General features: G+C 41.5%; 3 long non-coding RNA genes across 3 annotated transcripts; all 3 read right to left on the reverse strand.

Moving 5' to 3' along the window:
* Positions 1–1,042: 1,042 nt before the first annotated feature.
* LOC137476798 (uncharacterized) lies at positions 1,043–7,080 on the reverse strand. The gene is made up of 2 exons (XR_011000615.1): positions 6,868–7,080; positions 1,043–2,132 (listed from the first exon to the last, which is right to left on the reverse strand). It is a non-coding gene; the product is annotated as an uncharacterized lncRNA (long non-coding RNA).
* On the reverse strand, positions 2,809–4,249 carry LOC137476800 (uncharacterized). The gene is made up of 2 exons (XR_011000618.1): positions 3,677–4,249; positions 2,809–3,470 (listed from the first exon to the last, which is right to left on the reverse strand). It is a non-coding gene; the product is annotated as an uncharacterized lncRNA (long non-coding RNA).
* An 8,310-nt stretch (positions 7,081–15,390) lies between the features above and the next one.
* LOC137476801 (uncharacterized) lies at positions 15,391–20,188 on the reverse strand. The gene is made up of 2 exons (XR_011000619.1): positions 19,839–20,188; positions 15,391–17,204 (listed from the first exon to the last, which is right to left on the reverse strand). It is a non-coding gene; the product is annotated as an uncharacterized lncRNA (long non-coding RNA).
* Positions 20,189–20,221: the final 33 nt, after the last annotated feature.

The raw sequence follows: 20,221 nt of genomic DNA on the forward strand, positions 1-20,221 counted from the left end.
GCTAAGTTCTGACATGACTCTAGTTAAAACATGTACAATATTTTCCTAAATAATCCAATACAAAAGGTAAGTCCCATTACTTTTTAGGAACACTATTCCAAGGCACTAGGAGACTTTCCAAATTAAACCTTCCCAACATTAGCAAATTTGTGGCTGTTTACCTCACTAAAATTAACTTGAAGTATAAAGATATTTTCACCTCCTCATTCACACACAAGAGGAGGCACATGTTGAGAAAAAGCTGCAAGGATTGTAATTTATTAACTTTCTTTTTTTTTATTTATACAACAGAAAAAAATCCAAATAATAGGACAGCTAACATAGCCTGAGCTATTTTCTCACCTTGCTTGAAAACACCTCCAAATAGTGGTTCCATAAAACTGTTGGTTCCAAGTTCAGTCGGTGGAGTTGCTGCTGATAGACTCCAGAGAGTTGAGTAGCACAGAAATCATGGACATTTTCCTTGTTTCCAGATGGTAAATGACAATAAAGAAGGTTAAAACAATGTTATTTCCCTATCAGAACATTTTTGTGGAGATAATTGCTATAGTTTGCTAAGTACAGATTTCATTAATAGAAAGCAGTAGAGGTCCATACGACAATGACTACAAGGAGATCATCTTAATGAGAGAGTTTTTACTTAAAATAAGGGACACATTATCAAAATAGTTGAAAAAAACCCTCAATACCACATTTTTTTTTCAACACATGGAACAGCACTAGAGATGTTTGATGCACTAAGCCATTTGCTGCACATGACCATTTCATTATACTCTAGATCTGCACTTTATTTATTACAGGTGATTAACAACTGTCTTGCACGACGGTAATGAGGGGAAAGGGCCACGACGTGGCTCGTGCACCGGAGCAGCCGTCAGGAAAGCGGCTCCTCCAGCTGCCTCCCACAAATTGTAGGTGTGCCAGGGAGCACAGGGCTTCCTCTGGATGTGGTACCCCAAAAAGGAAAGGAAGCACTGAATGCTGATCAGAGTTTGGGTTCTGAGAGGATTCTGGTGCCCTTTCCTACAGACTCCAGCAAACCCCCCCCAGTCTGGTTGCAAAGGAGGGGAATAATAGTGCCCATTGTACTACTGACATTTCTCTAGGAGAGGGTGGCTCTTCACTAAGCAGTTGTGTTTCCTTATTTAGTTCTCGGCCATAAGCATGGATTTCTGCAGCCCTTTTCTCTTTTTTTTTTTTTTTTTTTTTTTTTTTTTTTTTTTTTTGGTGTACTTTTGGAAAGTAAAAGGATGAGAAGTTACATTTTGGAAGCCTCGGAGACAGTCAAAGCACGTGCACTAATGTGATATGAAAGTCCGTGGCCACAGGAACCACTTGAGGACTCTTGCAAGGCTCCTGATACAGCTCTTAAATGACTGATGATTAACTGATGTGCTCTGGTCATTAAATCGTTGCTCAACTCAGCCTTTCAGGCAGCAAACTGTTTCCCTCTGGGATGCCTTGCAGGTATCCCTGCTGAGTTTGCTAAGAATGTACATGAGGTCATTACCTCTGCAATGGCCAGAGCCAGGTGAAGAGCCTTCAGAAGACCTCAGGAAGCCACAGGCTTACACCTCAGCTGGGATTTGGTTTAAGCAGCTCACATGCCTCTTTTTAAGTGATTATTTCTAGCTGGTACTCAGGGTGGGTTGGTGACAACAGCTCCTTCTGTGCAAAGGCTGAAGTTCAAGCCAGCAGTAACAGGACTTGTACTAAAAGAGTCAAATCCTACACAATTCCTTGCTCTTGGGGAGAAGAGGCATTTTTGGGTGTCTTCATAGCTCATTAGCACAGTTTCTACTGCAGTTAGCTCTCCTGCACAGCTCCCACTCCAGCCACATCCTCCCAAGCCCAGGAAAACATTCCAAAGCTATTTTACAGAAGAGGACATAGAAGCTCTTTTAACAGTGGGATCCAAGTCTATTAAAAGCCAATGAGATGTGCCGTCCAGCGAGCTCACCAAAGTCATGAAAAACTGGTGTCAGAGCCAGGGCCAGGCCACAGCAGCTCCCAGGGCCTAATCTGTGCTCAGGCAGTCTGGTATCACAGAGATCTTCCTGCTGTTAACTCCTGAGAGGTCACCTCCAGGCAGCTGAGCACACACCGAGGATGTTCTGCTCCCTTCCAGGCTCCTGGATGACAAAACCCAGAACAAGGGCATCATTCAGGGGAGCTGCCATTGGAGCTGGGTTGTAAAGAAAGCTGTTTCAAATAACAACCAGGGAGTCAGAGAAGTTGTGTCTAACCACATGTCTGTTGAGAAGAATATTATGCAGCATTTATCAGCCCCGACAGGAGCTTGCCTCACAAAACTGGTTTCAATATAGGAGTTTAAGTATATGGCAAACAAAAGAGGGAATATAGACACTGTTTTACATAGGGAGAATTTCTATCTGTTACTCAGCTGCAATTTTAATTGACATTAAGCAAGAAGAACCACAAGAATAGAGCAAGTGCCCATTTCTCACAGCACATCTAGCTTGTGTGGAATTGCTCAGGGCTCATATACCACCAGTTTAGAAACATGTGTAATTGCTTATGGTCAGTGTCGAACCACTGCCAGATCACACATTAAACAGATAACCACTATTATTATAAGAGCAACTTCCTTGACCTCATATTTTGGTCTGGCTCTGAATTCCTGTCCTTTACCAGTTTGGTTTGTTGCATTTTGCCAGCCTTCTGCCTCTACATGTCATTTTCTACTCCTGTAAGTGAACGGTGCAGTGGAGAGCTCACTCTAAAAATGCGTATTTGAGCACATGAATAGAATAAATTCAAGAAATATGATCACAGTTGCTCCTGTAATGTTTTTATAAACACAGAGTCTCTGCTTTTTTATTATAGTTAAGGTACAGTGTGTTATTTGGCAGAGGAATCTGACTTGAAAATGTAAAAGGTTCAGGCAACCACACATTTGGAAGTAGAAATCTTTCCTTAAAACAAGGCTCTGGTGTTTAAACATAGCAAAATTTCTGGAAACTTCAGTTTCTCAAAGTCTGCCAAAGCTCCAGTCACATGTAACATATTCTTGGGGCTTACATATAATGCTTCAAGTAATAAACAACATCTTGTTTACAGCAGGATGGAGAAAAAAAAGGGGAAAACATTCATTAGGAGTCAAAGCTCTACACCAGTACTAAAAACAAAACAAGTTTCTTGCACTGAAAGCTAAGAATGACTTTTATAATGGATTAAAAAAAAACATTCGAGTACTCTTCACACCTCTAAATATTGAAGTTAAAATTGTAGGTTAAGTTCTTACAGCAATTAAATAAAGTATTCTGTAAAAGAAATAAAATACACTCGCTGAAGTGCACTCAGGTTTTCAGCAACAGAAAGCAAAGTTCTGATCATCCTAATTGGGTAACAGGATGAGTTACACACTGTACATAACTATAGGTCATCAGCAGCCCTTCAGTGCTCCCTGTACAATTCATTTATCGTGCATTTTTTATTCAGGAACAAGGCTGTATTTAAAAAAAAAAAAAAAGTAAGTTTCTTCCACAAGAAGGCTCATCGTGCAGAATATTCACAGTTTAAATATATGCACAGTCATCTCTACTAGTCAGACACCATTTCAGTCCTCTCATCAGAATGCACATTAACAGAATGAATTTGAGATACAGAAATAGCACACCGCAGCCAGGCCTGGAGTATGGGCCCTAATACCTACCTCACTGGGATCTAGTCAGGTTTAATTAATTAATGCTTATGAAGCACTATGAGCTCCTCAGATCATCACTTCAATTCATTAGCACCCCCATTTGTTTTGTGTCCCACTTCCCCCCTAATTCAACAGTGAATTTCTTTTGGAAAGTGTTGCATTTATAGAGTAATGAACAGATGAAAGAGTTTGGAGTGATTCCACAGGAGTATAAAAGGGAGCAGGAATCCTTCCCCTTCCTTCCTGCTTGAGTCATTCAGCATCAGGTCCGAGAGGAGCATGAAGCTTCAGGATGTGTAATGCTCTTCCAGGAGTCACCCCTGACCAAAACCGTATCAAAATGCACCAGAAAATGATGAATGTGAGGATTTAACATTAAAACAATTGGTTTTAATCTGGAAAACTTCTCTGCTTGCATTTATATTAATTAAAGATGGGCATGAGCCACAATGCTCAAAGGGGTGTGGATGCAGGCACTTGGTTCTTCCCTCATCTCTAATAATTATTAGATCCATTGGATGGAAATAGTTGGAAAGAAAATCAATAAGAGAATGAATCAAGAAAATGAATGGCAATTTCAAATACTTACAAGTATAGGATTTCACTCAAGGCCAAGACAAGATAAAATTAGTAGTCTCTATTAAAACAAAAGAAAATACAGTTTGATCAAACTTACATTCAGTGGAATCTTCTTTAAGGACTTCAGATTTTGGCATTGAATAATTTGGGTTACAGAACTTAACAGGGAAGAAAAGAAAGATTGCCTGGTGAATCTCCAAGGTTGCTATAGGCTTTCCAAAGAGAAACCAAATTAAGACAAAAAAATTACTGGTGGAAGAAAAGCTGATAAAGGAGACTAGAATTTGATAATGGAGGAATTTAATTATTCAGGTATTGATTGCTATGATAACTATGTGGAAGCTAACAAAGTTTGTTTGTAGCTGCAATGCTATTAGTCTAGTAACTGAGCCTTGTGCTTGGAGCTGGGCATGTGTGCTGTTATAAAATTAATTTTAATTATAAAATTTAACTTTAATCACATTTCATGTCAATATAGGTTTAAAAGTTAATGATAGAGAGTTCAAACTTCACTATGATAAAGATCCTCATAGATTTAAAGGATAAATCAATGGAAAACATTCTTATCAAGAAAAGCTTGGGAGATTCACAAAGTGAATAGAATTGGGTAAAAAGAACAATTAAAGCCCAAATATGCTTTTATTATTCATTTGAAGAGAAAATCCTACTAAAAACAAAAGAATTGATACATCCAATGGTGAGGGAAAATGTGACAATATACAATAGTGGCAACCTGAGAGTATTGAACCAGGGAAAAGCAAATATGCTTTAGTGGGGGATGTTTTGTGGTTATCTGATTTTAAAAATTCTTCCTACTGGACTTCAAAGTTAGCACCTCATCTTTCAGGACTCACAAATACATTTTCTCATTTAGATATTTTTGTTGCTGACATAACAAACCAAGAGCTTTGTAGTTTATAAGTGGGACTGACCTCGTGCAGTCCCATGACCAGAAGAGTGGCCTGCAGGTCCATACGTTGTACATTTGAATGCTGTAATTTAATCAGTGTACCTGGTACTTAAAATCCACTTCTCCTCCATCTCATGTTTTTGCCATGAGAGTTTAGGGTGGTCCCAGGTGGGTCACAAGTTTTCCTATCAGACTTGCTTTCTCATTGATCCAAGAAAAGAATTAACTCTTTTGTAAAAAACATAATCCTCCTTCAGAGTAAAACCCAATTTTTATTAAAAAAAACATTAACTTGGAAAAAAAATTAAGGTGTGAAAAATGTTTCTGTTTGGAACCACAATCACAATGTTTTTTTCTCACCATGATTTATAAGCCAGACAATAATTCAGACAAAATATCAGCAAACTTCAGCAGAGAGGATATGGCACCCAAGATGCAGCAACTTTTAAACAGGTCCAGTTAGATTATACAAATTCCATTTGTTTTAGTCTTAAATTTTTCATTTGGTTTCAATTCAAAGGGAGGGATTATTTCCTGTGCAAAATGTTAGCTTTCCGATATTAAAATCAATCTAAGAATGAATCTAATATTAATCAACCACTTACTGTATTTACCAGAAATTGCCAGGTTCATCATTGTAACAGAAAGATCTGCAGATGGGAACAGAAATCTGGGAGAGATCGTAAACATCCTAAAATAGTCAAATAATGGAAAAATAAAGCAGAAGAAACTGCTAGTCCAAAACAAAACATTGCATACTACATAGAATTTAGAATTAACAATTTAGCATTAAAAAATATGTTTGCAGCAGCAAATAAAAATATACTTCTTGAGCCAAAGAAATCCATAAGAAATGTGGGTAGAGACCTGTAATAAATCAGAAATGTTAAGGAGCACCCCAACAATCATTTTGATGTCTCGGCACAGAAGTAAAGTAAGCACAGTGCATAAGGGTTAACTCCTCAGCTCACATAAATCAAGTTAACACCATTTAAGTTAGCAAAATGTATTCAAAGTCAAATTCATTTACTCCAGCCAAAGATCTGTCCCTAACTCTATCCGTTGCATTTTATACTGCATTAACAATTTTAACATATTCAGCTTTAAAGCCCAATATACTTCAATATAATCTCCATTACATACACACACTTTTATGTACACATGCATATGCAGAGGAATATATACATATAAAATTATTTTAACTTATAATATAAACAAATTAACATAACACAATTTGTAGCTATGAATAACAGAACAGGAACGGTTTTGCTGGATTTAGTGAAGAAACACACTGAAAATCCTAATTTGAGTAGAGTCAACCGACCTGGATTTATGGGCAGGAAATAATTTGGTGGAATTTTTCAAAGCTATCCCTGCCAAGGTAAAAGACAAGAAAAATACTGTGGATGGTATACAATATGCCTAGACTTTCAAAAGAGTGCTTGATAAGATCCTACACTGGAGATTAGCAGCAAGGTACAGAGCCACTGCATAAATGATAACAAACTTTAATGAACTGATAAGAGTCTGCAAACAGCATTCACGAGTGACTTAGAGATTGGCAGTCAATACAGGGTAGCGCCTCGGTCAGGTTAGGAGCTTGTCTGGTCTCTAATCTATGTAAAAGAATTAAATCAGAATATCAAAGGTAACATATCAAACCGTGCCGGGGACATAAAAGTGACAGGGGCTGTAGCAGCAATTGTCTCACCCGGGCTATAAATGCGAGATCCAGATCAGCAGCAAATGCAGCATCAGCAGCGCCGGGATCCCACAGCTGGGAGAGCAAAGTAAACAGGTTTTTCTCGTGCAGGGCCAAATGTGAAAACAAGCTCCACGTGGGCACAGGGCTGGGCAGGAACTGGTGGAGGGTGTTATGGAAGGGGCAGAGGGAGGGAAACCCAGGTGCTGCTTGGAGAGAAGGGAAGGGCTCAGGGAGCAATTGGAGTTACAGCAAAAGGGAAGGAAGAGATAAGAGGATGCTTTTGAGTGTTTTAATCCTTAGGAGATGGGGAGTTTAGAGGAGATTAAAATCTTCTGAAATTAAAAAAAATATTTAAAAAAAACTTAAAAGCCAACCTTTTTTCTATTCTAATTTAATGGATGAGTAAATCTTTCTATCCCAGGAGTATGATTATGGTTTACTGTAAGGATGATAAACCAGTCCTGTGTCCCTTGAACCCAAGTCCCACATAGTTTCGGAGCACTGCAGTCCCTTTCTGCCCCAAGAGTGGCAGATCTGGTCGGAAAAGCTCAGCACAACCAGCAGACGGGAGGACAGGACTAAAGCATCAGAGTTGTTTCTGAGCTGCCACAAGTCAGGGCAGTGTTGGAGGGGTTCTACAACCCTCCTGGTGCTTTTTCAAGAGCACCCAAGAGATTATAGCTCCTAAATCCTATTTATAAGAGTGTCTCCTCCCTGAAAAAAACACCATTTGCAGTCAATTTCAGTGCTTACTGAAACTTGGAGAGCTTTGGGGGACCCTGGACCTCATTCTCAGTCCAATTTTTTAATATTAGCAATTGACCAGGTCCATGAAATAAGCTGGCACAGACTCATAAACCCCAAGAACAGGGCTCCAGTCCAGTGGATAGGTCTTTCACCTGACAGAAGGATATGTCTTCCAGTAAATTTCAACGAAAAAAAAATGAAAGAATTGCTGAACAGGGCTGAATGGACCCACTCCAGTATGTGAGGTTACATGAAGAGTTTTCAGTTTCATTTTGTCCTCTGGTAACTGCTCAGAATTCCAGCAGGTATTTAAATTAAATCAGCAGCAGCTAAGAATGGGTTCTGCTCCTATGACTTCTCTACTTTCATCAACTTTTACATTTCTTGTTTGCTCAAGCAACTTGCCCAACACTAGATGGAAATTCTGTTGCCATTACTGCCACATCTACTTCACTCAATTTAATGGATTTTTTTTTCAACAGCAAGACTAAAATGTTTAGCTTAGTGAAGATTTATCAGAACTGTACCAAGATTAAAATTTCAGCTTATTATTACACACATTTTACCAATTATTCCTTTATTATCTTTATAGAATGAGCCTCACAAAAAGCAGTCTGATTTTGTGGTAGTCACTACACTGACTTTCACTTTTTCAGACCAGTATCTTTAAACAAGGGTTAAAAAAGCTAAGGGATTTTAAGCTATGAGTGCCCAAGAGATGCCATGAGAAATGTTTTTTACATCCCTCATTGCCTTTGTCCAAGACTATGGTGGCATTTTCATTTCCCTTTTGGATCACCAGCTCCCTGGTAAGGCTGGAACTTTTAGACTTCTACAAGGATTTCTTTTTTTTAAGACTGTGGATCCTGGATATAAACCTGAAGCTTTCTGTGTCTCTCAGATACTGTTTCCTGATTAATTTTTTAAACCAGCTGCATGTCCATGTTTTCATTTCTGCCATAACTGTTTCTTCACCTGCCTGAAACCAAGAGATTTCTAATTTTTCTTCCGTTTCCAAATTTCTCAAAGTTCCCTGTCCACCCAACACTGCCATCATAGTTCCTGAATAAAACCTCAGTGTTTCTCAACAGGGTGCAGAATTTCTTCCCCTAAACAACCTCTGCTAGCAGTGCCTCTTTTCTCAGGGGAAAATCTCCAAATAAATAAATAAAACTTTCTATTCATCATAAAAGCAAGTTGCTTCCCTAAGCAACAGGGCAAGGCTAGATATCAGAAATAGTTGTTAATATATTGGCTTTCTGGGATTTTAATGCACTTAAACAACAATTTTAAGTCTTTTCTTGATCTTGCATTGCCGTGATCTACTTTGCCTGCTTCCCACTACATGCTTTACCCAAAGTGCTTTTATTTCACCAGCCTATCAATCTTTGAAATTTGAAAATCACTCAGGTTTATCTGTGACTTGTGTTTCTTTCCCCACGGTTTGTGTTGAGAGCTTTAATGACATTCTCCTTTGAGTTGCCTCAGAGGAAAGGAAAGACCCAGGTTTTTTCACATGTCTGAGGAAGCATCTGTATGCTAATTCCCTCTCAACTTCGCAAGCAGAAAATTTAAAGGGAGGTGGTTTTTAGCAAATGGAGACCAGCCAGCAGTTAGAAATCTTTGTAATGGTACCAATGTCTTGGGAGATTTTTTTTCCTCCCACCAGCTTTCAAGGCTATTTCTTGACTTTACAAGATCATTATAAGTTAATGCTTGACTCCCAAAAGTCCTGCTCCACCTTAAAAATTGTACTGAATCTGTCAAACATCAATTTTGAATCAATGCCAATTCAGTATAAATAAAGTGTGATATAGACACTCCAGCAAAGGATTGCCTGCAAATCAAAAGGGCTCTTATCACACAAGGAACATGATAGATTTATCTCCAGTCATTCCAATTCTGATCACCTTTTCCAAAGAAGAACTTTAGTGACTGAAATAGGAATAAAATACACAGTAATTATTGTTTCCGGCTGTTAAAGATACTTTATATAAACAAAGGCTGAGCCTAATCATTTTTTTTTAAAGACCTAAACATTAATATTTTCATAATTAGTTTGAGGACTGAGGTACTGGCTGTATCTGGTGAGTTTAAAAAGGGGAAAAAAAAAAAAAACCCAGATTATGCCAATTAAAAATGAAAGGTCTAAGAATAAACAGTGAATTCTTGCAGAGGATCCAATTCAGAGCGTAGTAGGCATTATGTCAAATAAAAGCACGGAGTGAGCTGGAGTATTAATGAACAGAAGAGATAGCCAGACATGTTTACACAGGCAGACAGGGCTGGAGGATATATCGACAACGTGGGGAGGTGTGTTGTAATAAACTTGAAGGGGGACAGACTTGTTGGGCCAAGTGTCCCTTTCCTGTCCAGGAATGCCTCATGTCCTCATTACCCTTTCACCTCTGGACAGCTGCAATATTAAAACCTGGCTCCTATCTTAGGGAAATTGAGTTTAATGTCCTTAATTTAGTCCCCAGTCCTCATATATCCATATCACAAAACAATCATACAATTTGGCTCGACGGACAGCGGCTGCTGAGGAAAGAGGCTCATCCTGGAATGGCAGGGCTGTTGCAAGGCAGGCCCAAGGCCTCTATAAAGCATCTGTGCAATACATGCACAGTGCATTCACACTTGTGAGAAACCATCTTATTTTCACTTCTTTCTTTTCCTGGTATCTTTTGCACGCAGAGTTTTAATTACCAAAGCAGTCGTGTTGCCGTATCACGGCAGCGGCCAAGCTGGACGAGAACAAAGGTGGTGTCTTGGTTTTCTCATGTTTTCTTAAGCTCCAAGTGCAGCCTCAACAACTTGATTCAGCACATCTCCCTTCTCTCTGAAGCACAGAGGAGGGCTGCCGGGTTAGGTACTGCATCCATAGATTACATAGCAGGAAAAACGTGAGTGGCATGTTTTGGTCCCGGGGATTGATATGCAACACTCCGAACACCGAAGTCAACTGCTAAATAATCTGGAGTCAGAAAGGGGCAGAGTGGCTGTGGAGGGAAAAAAAAAGAAAAAGTGAAGGGGATAAAAATTAATCATCGAAAGAGTGTTATGCTTTATGTTAGTAAATCATTTTAACTAATTAATTACATCATATCTCCAGCCAGGCTTCCGATTTGAAATCTTCAGGAATTGGTGGGCAGGGATGTAAAATGCACTAATTCTCTTCATCTGGAAAACATCTATGTTGCTCATTTTCCAACATTATGGGGTTTTTTTTTCTGTATTTTTCTTTCAGAATTTTTTTTATTGCCTTTGTGATGATTTTCTTCTGATCTGTTTGCTTACCAACATAAGGAGCATGAAATAGTGTAAAGATACTTGAAGAGTATTGGTATAAATGTCAGTGTACTGGGTGTATTTTGGGATGGAGAGAGGGGTGTAAGATGGAGGATAAGTCTGTCAGCTCGCAGCAGACACAGCTGATTTGTAAATAACAAAATTGTAGGATTTATTCCTTTTGATGCACTGCACTTTTATTAAAAGAAAATCCCCTGGAAACCTCTGTAAATGGCACAAAACATATAATTAGACTTAGCTTTTTTCACCCTCTGCTTATTTGAATGCTCCGTAACTTCAGCAGTGATTCAGTAACAACAGATTTTATAGAAACATCTGACAATGAGAACAAATATTTGCAGTATTTTCAGGCTCTGCTCTGTATTTCTCTCTGCAAGGCAGAGCTTGCCTTCCATGTGTGTGGATCAGCGTCGCTCTCCCTGCTGCTCACACCTCCAACCAGATCCACTTTCCAACACTAAATATCAGATGTGACTTTTTACCCGTCGCTTCCTACCTCTGAATTGCCACCCTACAAATTCCTGTCTCCAAATTCCAGGCACGGACCTCCCAAAAATGAGTGCCACCAGCAGGCAGGCTTTGGCATAGGCAAAACCATGGTTGCCAGGCACAGCTGGGAGGTGGTGGTGGCACAGGAGCTCTCTCAGGCATTCATCTGCCCCAATAGCAGATATCCAAGGCTGTGCTGTGATTGGATTTGTTCTCTTTTCCCTGGGCTCCACCACTCCTGCCTTTTCCCTGCTTGGTAAGGAAAGAGGTTTATACACAGAGAGCCAGCCCAGCAGAGTCATTGGTGTAGATGAGCTACAAAGCCATCCAGGATGGACTTTGCTGCCCTGAGCCTCAGCACCAGCCCCCACAGCCATCAGAGCCACCTGTGTAACAAATCAATATCACACTCTTAACACGTGCAACGAGTTGGGTCCATGCTAATGTCTTTACTTGTGGGATGTGGCTCAGTCAAATTATGGGACAGGAGACAGGGACGTGGAGCTGCAATTCCTAACTCCTGAAGCCAAGGAGATCGACGCTCACAGCAACCAACCCAGGCTGCCAGAATTATTCCAGAGACCGTGCTTCCTCCTCCCCAGCCCAGAATTTGGGAAGTCACAACCATTTACAACCTCTTTGTCATTAAAACCATTGGCAGGTGGACCCACTGACATGTGGACCCTCTTTGTGAGCATCAAACAGTATTCCCACATTCTGCCCAGTGCCTTTTTGGACCCATTTCCAGCCTGACAGAGCGAGGGGAAAGAATACAGTCAATATAGTCGCTTCTGAATTTAAAAAAAAAAAAAAAAGACAAACATAAAAAATATAAAAATAGCCATTTTTAGAGGGTTTCAGGTTGAAGGTTGCTTGTCAGAATCCAAGAAGAGAGCAGCAGTTGTTCTGACACTGCGGTTTTCACATCCTTGTCAGAGATTTGAAGCAGGATAGCTGATGTGTGTTAAAAAAGGATGGGAAGGTTTAAAATAGTTTAGATGCTGCCTGGAGCAAGTTTGAAGAGATATAGTAAGGAGCATTGGTAGGAGTGTATGTGCACCTAAAACCATCCATGGGGGGAAGCAACTTGTCCAACTGCTGATACCTTTAATTCAATTCTGACCTGAAATCCCTCAAATGACCCTGAGACAAATCAGGAAATTTCCCAGAAAACATTTTTAAAGCATAAACTGGGGAGGGAGTGACAACATGGAGAACACTTTCATTGCGAGGGAAAAGAAAAAATCTCTCTCTGGTTTTTGACAGCTCTAATAACCCAGAGTCTAAGATTTGGGCTTGGAAAGCGGCCAGTTGGCCAAGCCTCTATCCACAGACAGGCTGGAGATGATGCTGATAGTCAGAGGGAAGCAAACAGAAGACCTGGCAAGTCCAATGCCACCCCTGACGAAGGGGATGTCTGCCAGCTCCTGGGGAAATCTGCAGTTTAGGTGTGCAGCAGTCACTGGGTTGTGCCTCTGCTTCTCCTGGAATCTGATCCAGTCTGCAGCCACCCACCGAACGGCAGCAGTTTCCCAGATATTGGGCAATTCTGTACACAAGGAAACTATGCTGCAGTGGCTAATTGCTTTGGAAACTATGCTGCAGCGGCTAATTGTTTCAAATCATTTGGGATTTTCTAAATATCTTCGTAACCCTTGTGTTTCTGTAGATTTTAAAATATCCAGCTAATCTCCTGAAGTCATGGAGAGAAAAATATGTTTTCCCTGGGGCGGTGATAAGAAATAATTGGGGCAATCGATCGAGTCTGAAACTTTCAGATGGACATCAAAATGTCAGCTTTGCATCCAGATCCTTTGCTGCTAATTTCACCTCCATTAACTTAATCAAGAGTCAGTGGGAAAAGCAGGGTGACACTAAGAAATCCAGGGAAAAGGAAATTTGATCTAGTCCCATCCAGGTAGCACAGGGGCTGCTGTGTAACTGTAGAATTTTTATTCCCCATTCAACCTAAGGCTAAACCAAAAAAATCTCCATGTTAATAAATCTTCCACAAAGTTGTCCATTGGTCTCATGAAGGTATGACAATGTCTGAGGGGCACTGGATGATGTTCTTGATGTCCCATCCCTGGAAGCATCCAAGGCTGGGCAGGGTTTGGAGCACCCTGGGGTAGTGGAAGGTGTCCCTGCCCATGGCAGGGGTGGAATGGGATGAGCTTTAAGATTCCTTCCTACCCAAACCATTCTGGGATTCTCAGTACAGGATGTCTTCATCCCAGACTGCTGCTGGGCTGACCCCCATCCCAGAACAGATGTCTCCCTTTACAAAGAATTGTGGGAACATCTCAAGGATGTTTGCTTGCTCGCCTGCTTTTAGAACCAAAAAAGCAGAGGTTTAACCCCAATTCTCATCTTGTCCTTTTGCAAACAACTTGCTGGCATTGCCACCACCCTGATGGCCAAAGCAGTGGCAGTTTTGGCCACCGAGCTCAGAGCTTGACCCTCCATGTGACAAGGATTGCTCAAGTTTACCACTCTCACTCTTACAAACTCCACCCCTCCTAGAAGGAAAAAAAAAAAAGGAAAAAATAAAGAAAAAGAGAATCTGTTATCACTGAGCATATGCAACTGCTAAACATCCTATTCAGTATGACTTCAGCCTGTTCTGAGAACTGAGTTTCACAGTTTCTTTATGCAGTATCTGTCTGTCAGATATTGCCCACTACATTACCATAGTCTATATAATATACTTCCACCAAAAAAAAAAAACCAAAAACCTTTTTTGGGCATATTTTTTACTACCTGCTGTGAAAAAAAAGATGTTAAAAGCTTTTATTTTCAATTTGCATTGTGTATGTCCTATGTTCCTTGTATTAATGGCACTAAGGAAATTCAAGCACTGTAATGAATTTGTCCCTTCATTTTGATGTAATTTCTCTAATCTGCTAAATATAAATAGTGTATCAATTTTAGATATTTCTAGAGCAACCATTGCTTTAGCTCTTCAATATGACATCAAGGAGCCAACAGGCTAAACACAGAATATTTGGGCTCCCTGTACAATTAAAGGTGCCACTAAATCAAATTCTCCAAATCTTTAATTTCTTTATAAATCAAATTCTCACAGAAGTGAAGGCATCTCTTGGGGTGCCAGGTAGTCAGTATTGCTGTAACAAGTAACCCATGGCCAGAGGCAGTGGGGCAAAGGCTACTTCTCTCATTCCTTTATTTAATTTTTCTACCTTTTGGGTTCTGGTTTTGTCCAGCTGCCCCTTCCTCCTTTCTGTTCCCTCTGTGGCTGAGCTGTGCTCACACCAGCCCAACGCCGAGAGGGGTTGCACAACAGGCACCATCCCTTGCACCCCTTTGCTGACCAACTTATAACTGATCTGCACTTCTGCTGTTCCTTTATCACCACCAGCTACAGCGAGGTGAGGTCTTGAGGGCTATGATTTAGGCATATTAAAATTTATCAGGAAAATGCTGATGTTGGCTCACTGGGAGGACACAGTTAATATTTATATTAAAAGTTCTTGATGTTTTAAACACCTCAAATTGAAATAACCTTTGATCTTGTCACTAAGTGTCATGTAAACAAGACAGGAACACTGTGTATCTGAGATATTTCTTTATGGTTTCCCAAGTTAACCAACCTCACATGGGTTTAGGTATTGCAGGGGGACCTCACCACTGTATATAAGAAAATGAGGCCTAAATGTGCTCATATCCAGAGGATTCACCACCTTATTAATGCATATATGTCATGCATAGATTATTAACAGCTTCATAACTAGAGAGGAACTTGCATTTCAATAAACATACTTTTACAAGTGCAAAGAAAAAAAGTTTTGCATTAGGATGTTACTTACTTCATGTCTTTGTCCTGGGAGAATGCAACTAAAGAAACCACATTTAAAATCAGACATTAGATATGCAAATATGTGTTCAGATCAGAGATACGAAAATTATTCAAATGATTAATTATTCATCATAAAAATGTCAATTAATAATTCTGAAGCATAATAGGCATCTTTCTAATGCATCTTTATTTTTCAAGCCTAAATACTGTTGAATCTGTGTTCAATTGCATTCTAACAAGTTTTTAAAAATTCAACAAAGTAAACAACCAACTATAAACAAAAGTGAGCCGTGAATTTTAATCACTGCCAACTGAGCCAAGAAATGTGGCCGAACTTCAGCATTGATCCCAGAAGAGAAGGAAAAGCATCTCCATCTCACGGTGTGGGACAGTGGATGGAGGATGTTTGTCCCTCACTGCTCTCTGCCCAACAAGAAAAGAAATTTTGGGACCTGTGGATGCTGTTCCTCTGCTGCAGACATACAGACAGACGTTGTGAACGGCAGCTGAGCAGCTCTAGGCCATCAGAAGTGGCTTTATAAATGACAAAATTAACAAAAACATATGAGAAGATTCACTTTTAACGTTCAGGGACTCACACAAGATCAAATATTACAGTGATCTGCTGGTTAGAAATGCCCAGGGATAAATAAATTAAAGCCAGACAATCTTTTCCCTTGCTTTTGGCTCGAATCCTATCCCTACATGGGTTTTCCGCAGAGGAACTCAAAAACTTTGGGAATGTTGATTCAAAAGGTTTCTTCCCAAATACCTCATCAGCGGGTGGGGGGAGAGTCGTTCCCTGACCCTTTCTTCCTCTCCTCTGTGCCCTCTCCTCCATGTGGAAATTGGAAAAAAAATAAAGGCTTTGCTTTCTAAATCTTGGTTTATTGGGACACCTGTATTGAGCAAAAGTATCCAGCGGCATCTTGGGCCCACATGGGGCCTTCCCTGCTCGCAAAAATTATTCCAGCCTGTCTTATCCTCTACTGCCACAGGTGACTGCAGAAAATAATCCCCCCAGCATCTTTTTGTGTTTGATTTGGGGTTTTTTTTGCAACCTCAGAATTCTTTCTCAGGGCAAGGACATCTTCTACACCCCAGAGATAGGAGCATGAGAAGCAGCCAGAACCCACAGGGATCCCAAATCTTGCAGGAGCAGCTCCCTCAGCGGAGCAGGGCTGTGGGGAGGGAAGGATGCTCTCCCCAGGCTTGGCTGCAAGTGGGCACATCTCATCTGGATCCCCTACATGGGGATGTTTAATCCCTGATGTAGGAAGGGTTCCACACTTTAGGGAAAATAGTCGAGAATTCTGGCGATGAAAGAAATGAAGGAAAAGCCTCAGAGCCGATAAAGTGTATTTAGAGGTGTTAAACCTCTGTCTCTACCAGCCTCCAAAATATATTAGCCAAAGTTCACCAGCCAGAACATCTTTGCTCCTATTCCCTCAGTTTTCCTCCTTCCACATGGTGGGCAAGAAAATACAGTCTCCGTTACTCATCCTCCACCGGGGAAAAAGCAAACACACCAAAATAAATAAGGCAGTGAATCATCCCCTCAGCCCATGCCACCACATCCCCATAAAGCCACCACGGCAGAAGGTCTCAGCAGAAGGCTCAGGTCCTGCGGGGCCTGTGCCCCAAAGCCCTCCTTGGTGGCTGCTCACCTCCCCTCTCAATCAGAGCTGGGTGCCTGGGGAGCACGGGGAGCTCTCTCCCTGCACAACCCCTTTCCCATGGTAGGGTTTGTCCCTGGCAGCAGGATCTGCCCCTGGCTGACCCTACAGGTCCACACAGGGATGGGAACACAGGGTTATCTCCAAGGGGCTTATCTTCATCACAATAGGTTCTGGTGGACAAAGGAAACCCACCAAGGAGCTAGAGGCAGGACTGCTTCTCCTGTGGCTTTAACCAGGCAGGTCTGCATCAGGATCAGGCCACCCTCATCTCAACTTGCAGCGTTTCCATGTAGGAAAACCTGAGGAAAAGAGGAGAAACCTGCACTCAGAGAACTGCCCTTAAAACCATCTCCAAGCCATAGTGCTGGAAGCTACACACAAGGAAGGAGCTAGGGTTGTGAGGATATTTTGGCTCTGCTTGCTCTTAAACTGATGGGGTGGGGGGGATAGGGTGTGCAAAAGTTTTAAAATAGAGCAGGGAATAGGATCTGCATGGGGATGCTGATGGAGCAGGGCCTGGGATCCGGGCTGCCAGCACCACCCCAATAAAGGCAGGATCCATAGCCTGTCATTATTTCCATCTCCTAAAGAAGCTGCACACCCGTTATTAGTTCAGAGCTGGGCAGGAAATCATTGCCTGGATTAAGGTTAAATTCCATCTCGGAAGGGCTTAGCTGATTGCTAAATGTTTATGTCCACTGTCCAAAAATTTAAATAAAAAAACAACAACAAACAAAACAAACACCCCCATATCTCACATTAAAATAGCATCTAATACTGTTGGGTGCTATGTCAGTCCTGCGAAGATCCGAGCAGTTTTATCGCTCCGATGCAAACCCTGCTGAGGCACATCAGAGCTGGGGAAACTGTGAGATTGAGGGCTGAAAGAACAGCCAGCAAAATTATGAATAGGGATTATCTGACAATGCCGACATGTTTCTTAAAGCCCTTGAGCATCATCACACGCTCTGAGGGTTTGTTTTTCAGCGTGGCTGCAGATAAATATATTTTATTGATACACCATCGACAGCATTCCTGCCTACTGCGAGTCAGGCTGCAGCCTCTCGTAATCTCCAGTTCATCCCCTCGTTTTGTAATCTGGGAATGTAGGAACAATATGTAAGGAGTTTGTAATGGGATTAATTTATTTTGAGGACTTGTTGGTTGAGTTTTAGGTTTTCTCCTTTTTCTCCTAGAAAACGTGGGTGAGTGGAAATTGAGCAAGTCAGTAATTAGCATTCCCTTTTTTCTTTTCCTTTCTTTTTATCATATGCATCTAAATTCAGTTTAGCTCTTTAAGGAATTGCCAGACTGCCCTTGATTTATAGGCAGTGCCTTCTGGATCTGAGAGGATCTAATTCAAACTAATAATACTTGAATTTGATTTCAGGATATTTGTGCTGTGCTATATATTTCATTAAGATATCATCATTCTGTGTGTGTGTGTGTGTGTGTGTGTATGCGTGTGATGTGCCTCTGCGTATCCAGGTACATTTAGGCATGGAGAAGTCATGCATCCTGCAGGAAAATCATGCTGGCATTTAGAGAATAGTGGCAAGAAAACTTTTAACAAAGCCACGATGACTTGTAGCAGGGAACAAAAATATAAATAAAAATAAGAAATAGAAATAAAAATAATAATTAAAAACATTAAGGCAGCTCGTTCCCACCTTTGCCTAGTTGGGGACTGCAGCAGCTGACGGCCAGAGCCTGCCTCTCCCTCCCCACTCCGCCTGCAGCTCGGGGTTGAGGAGGGGGACACCGGAGGTGCCATTTCGCAGCCCGGGAGGACATTTGGATGCCCCTACCCAGAGCCCCCCCGTGCGCTGCCTCCCCCGCATCTCACAGGGTCACCCACTCCCGTCTAACTAAGAGATGACCAAAAAAAAAATCCCCGGCAGACCTCGGTGGCTCTGATGAGCTGCAAAGACACCCTGCGGGGGGGCGAGGAGGGGGTCCCTTCCTTGCTTTGCGATGCTGAACCGCCAGGAAGGTGTTCCCAGGACCACTCTGGAGCGCGATCCCATCGCTATTGCTCGCCCTCCACTTCTTGCTTTAGGCACGCGTTCAATGCACAGTTCAAGAGCAGTTTATCTGAGCTTAATGTAAGTAAAAGTGCAGTGTGGGATCAGTGTGCCATTTGTTTCGGTTTTCTTCGGGAGGGGGAGAAGAAAAATAAAGAAATAAAGTGCTGGAATAGGCTGAACTCTTGTCAGAGCAGGGAAATTGTTTCGCGGCTCTTTAACGCAGCCCTTTGGGCAGCCCCACGTTTACCTTGGGAAGGGACCGTGCGAATGGGCAAGACGCGAAGTTTCTCTTTGCAGTGAGACTATTTCGAGCTCCTTCAGGAGGAAGGAACGGCTGTGGGTTGTGCTGGGAGCTGGGCATGGGCGGCTGGAGCCTCAGCCGGATCTGCCCCCTTTGCAGCCGAGCGTCCCCAGCTCGCTCAGCATCCCCGGCTCGCTCTGCCTTTACTTACTTCGATATTACTTCTCGATTACGTGCGGTGTAAACCGGCTTTTTGATTAACAAACCAGCAGAGCGTTGGTTAAGAACACTTAAACTTCAAAAAAAAAGAAAAAACTATCCCCCTGGGAAGTGGGCTCTGAATTGGTTAATAATGTGCAGTACTTGCTAAATTGCTGACTTCCAGATGTGGAAAATATCTTTCTTGTTTAGAACCTACGTAACCTGATTGGATTACGACAGAAGCGTCACATTGGAAGGCTTTTGAGTGATGATTTAATTAACCATACAGTAGAAAGCTGTATTTGCCAGGAAACCCCTTCCATATTTGCATAACCAATCCCTTCAGTGCAAAGGTGGAGTCTGGGCTTCTTTTTTTTTTTTTTTTTCTTTCTCTTCTTTTTTTTTTTTTCTATATGTAATTTTATTTTAATTTTAATACTTGAAAAGAGTGAAAAACTTGTAACCTCCCTGAAGTTCAGCCCCACGCGTTACTCGTCCACACTGTCTCTCTCTGCTCATCCAGTTAGTTCCAAGAAAAAGCAGAGCCAGGAAAAGAGCCCATCTCACCCCTGATCCATATCTGTGAACAAAACAGATAGACTGTAAGATCTCAGCACGTTTGGTTGATTTTTTTTTTCAGATTTAGCTGACTATTCAAATAACCTGGATGAGTGCTGAAATGAAAGGCAGAGGGGGGAAAAAAGCCCCGAAAGAAACGCGTGAAGGATAAAAATAAAACCGCACCAAAACAAGCCAGGAGCTTATTTGCAGTACCCGAGCAGAGTTTAGTTTCTAGGCTTTATGTTAGGGTAAGTTTTCCCCACCGCAAGAGGCGAGAGCCCGCGGC

This window comes from Anomalospiza imberbis, chromosome 7 (assembly GCF_031753505.1).
Source record: "Anomalospiza imberbis isolate Cuckoo-Finch-1a 21T00152 chromosome 7, ASM3175350v1, whole genome shotgun sequence".
Classification (NCBI taxonomy): Eukaryota; Metazoa; Chordata; class Aves; order Passeriformes; family Viduidae; genus Anomalospiza; species Anomalospiza imberbis.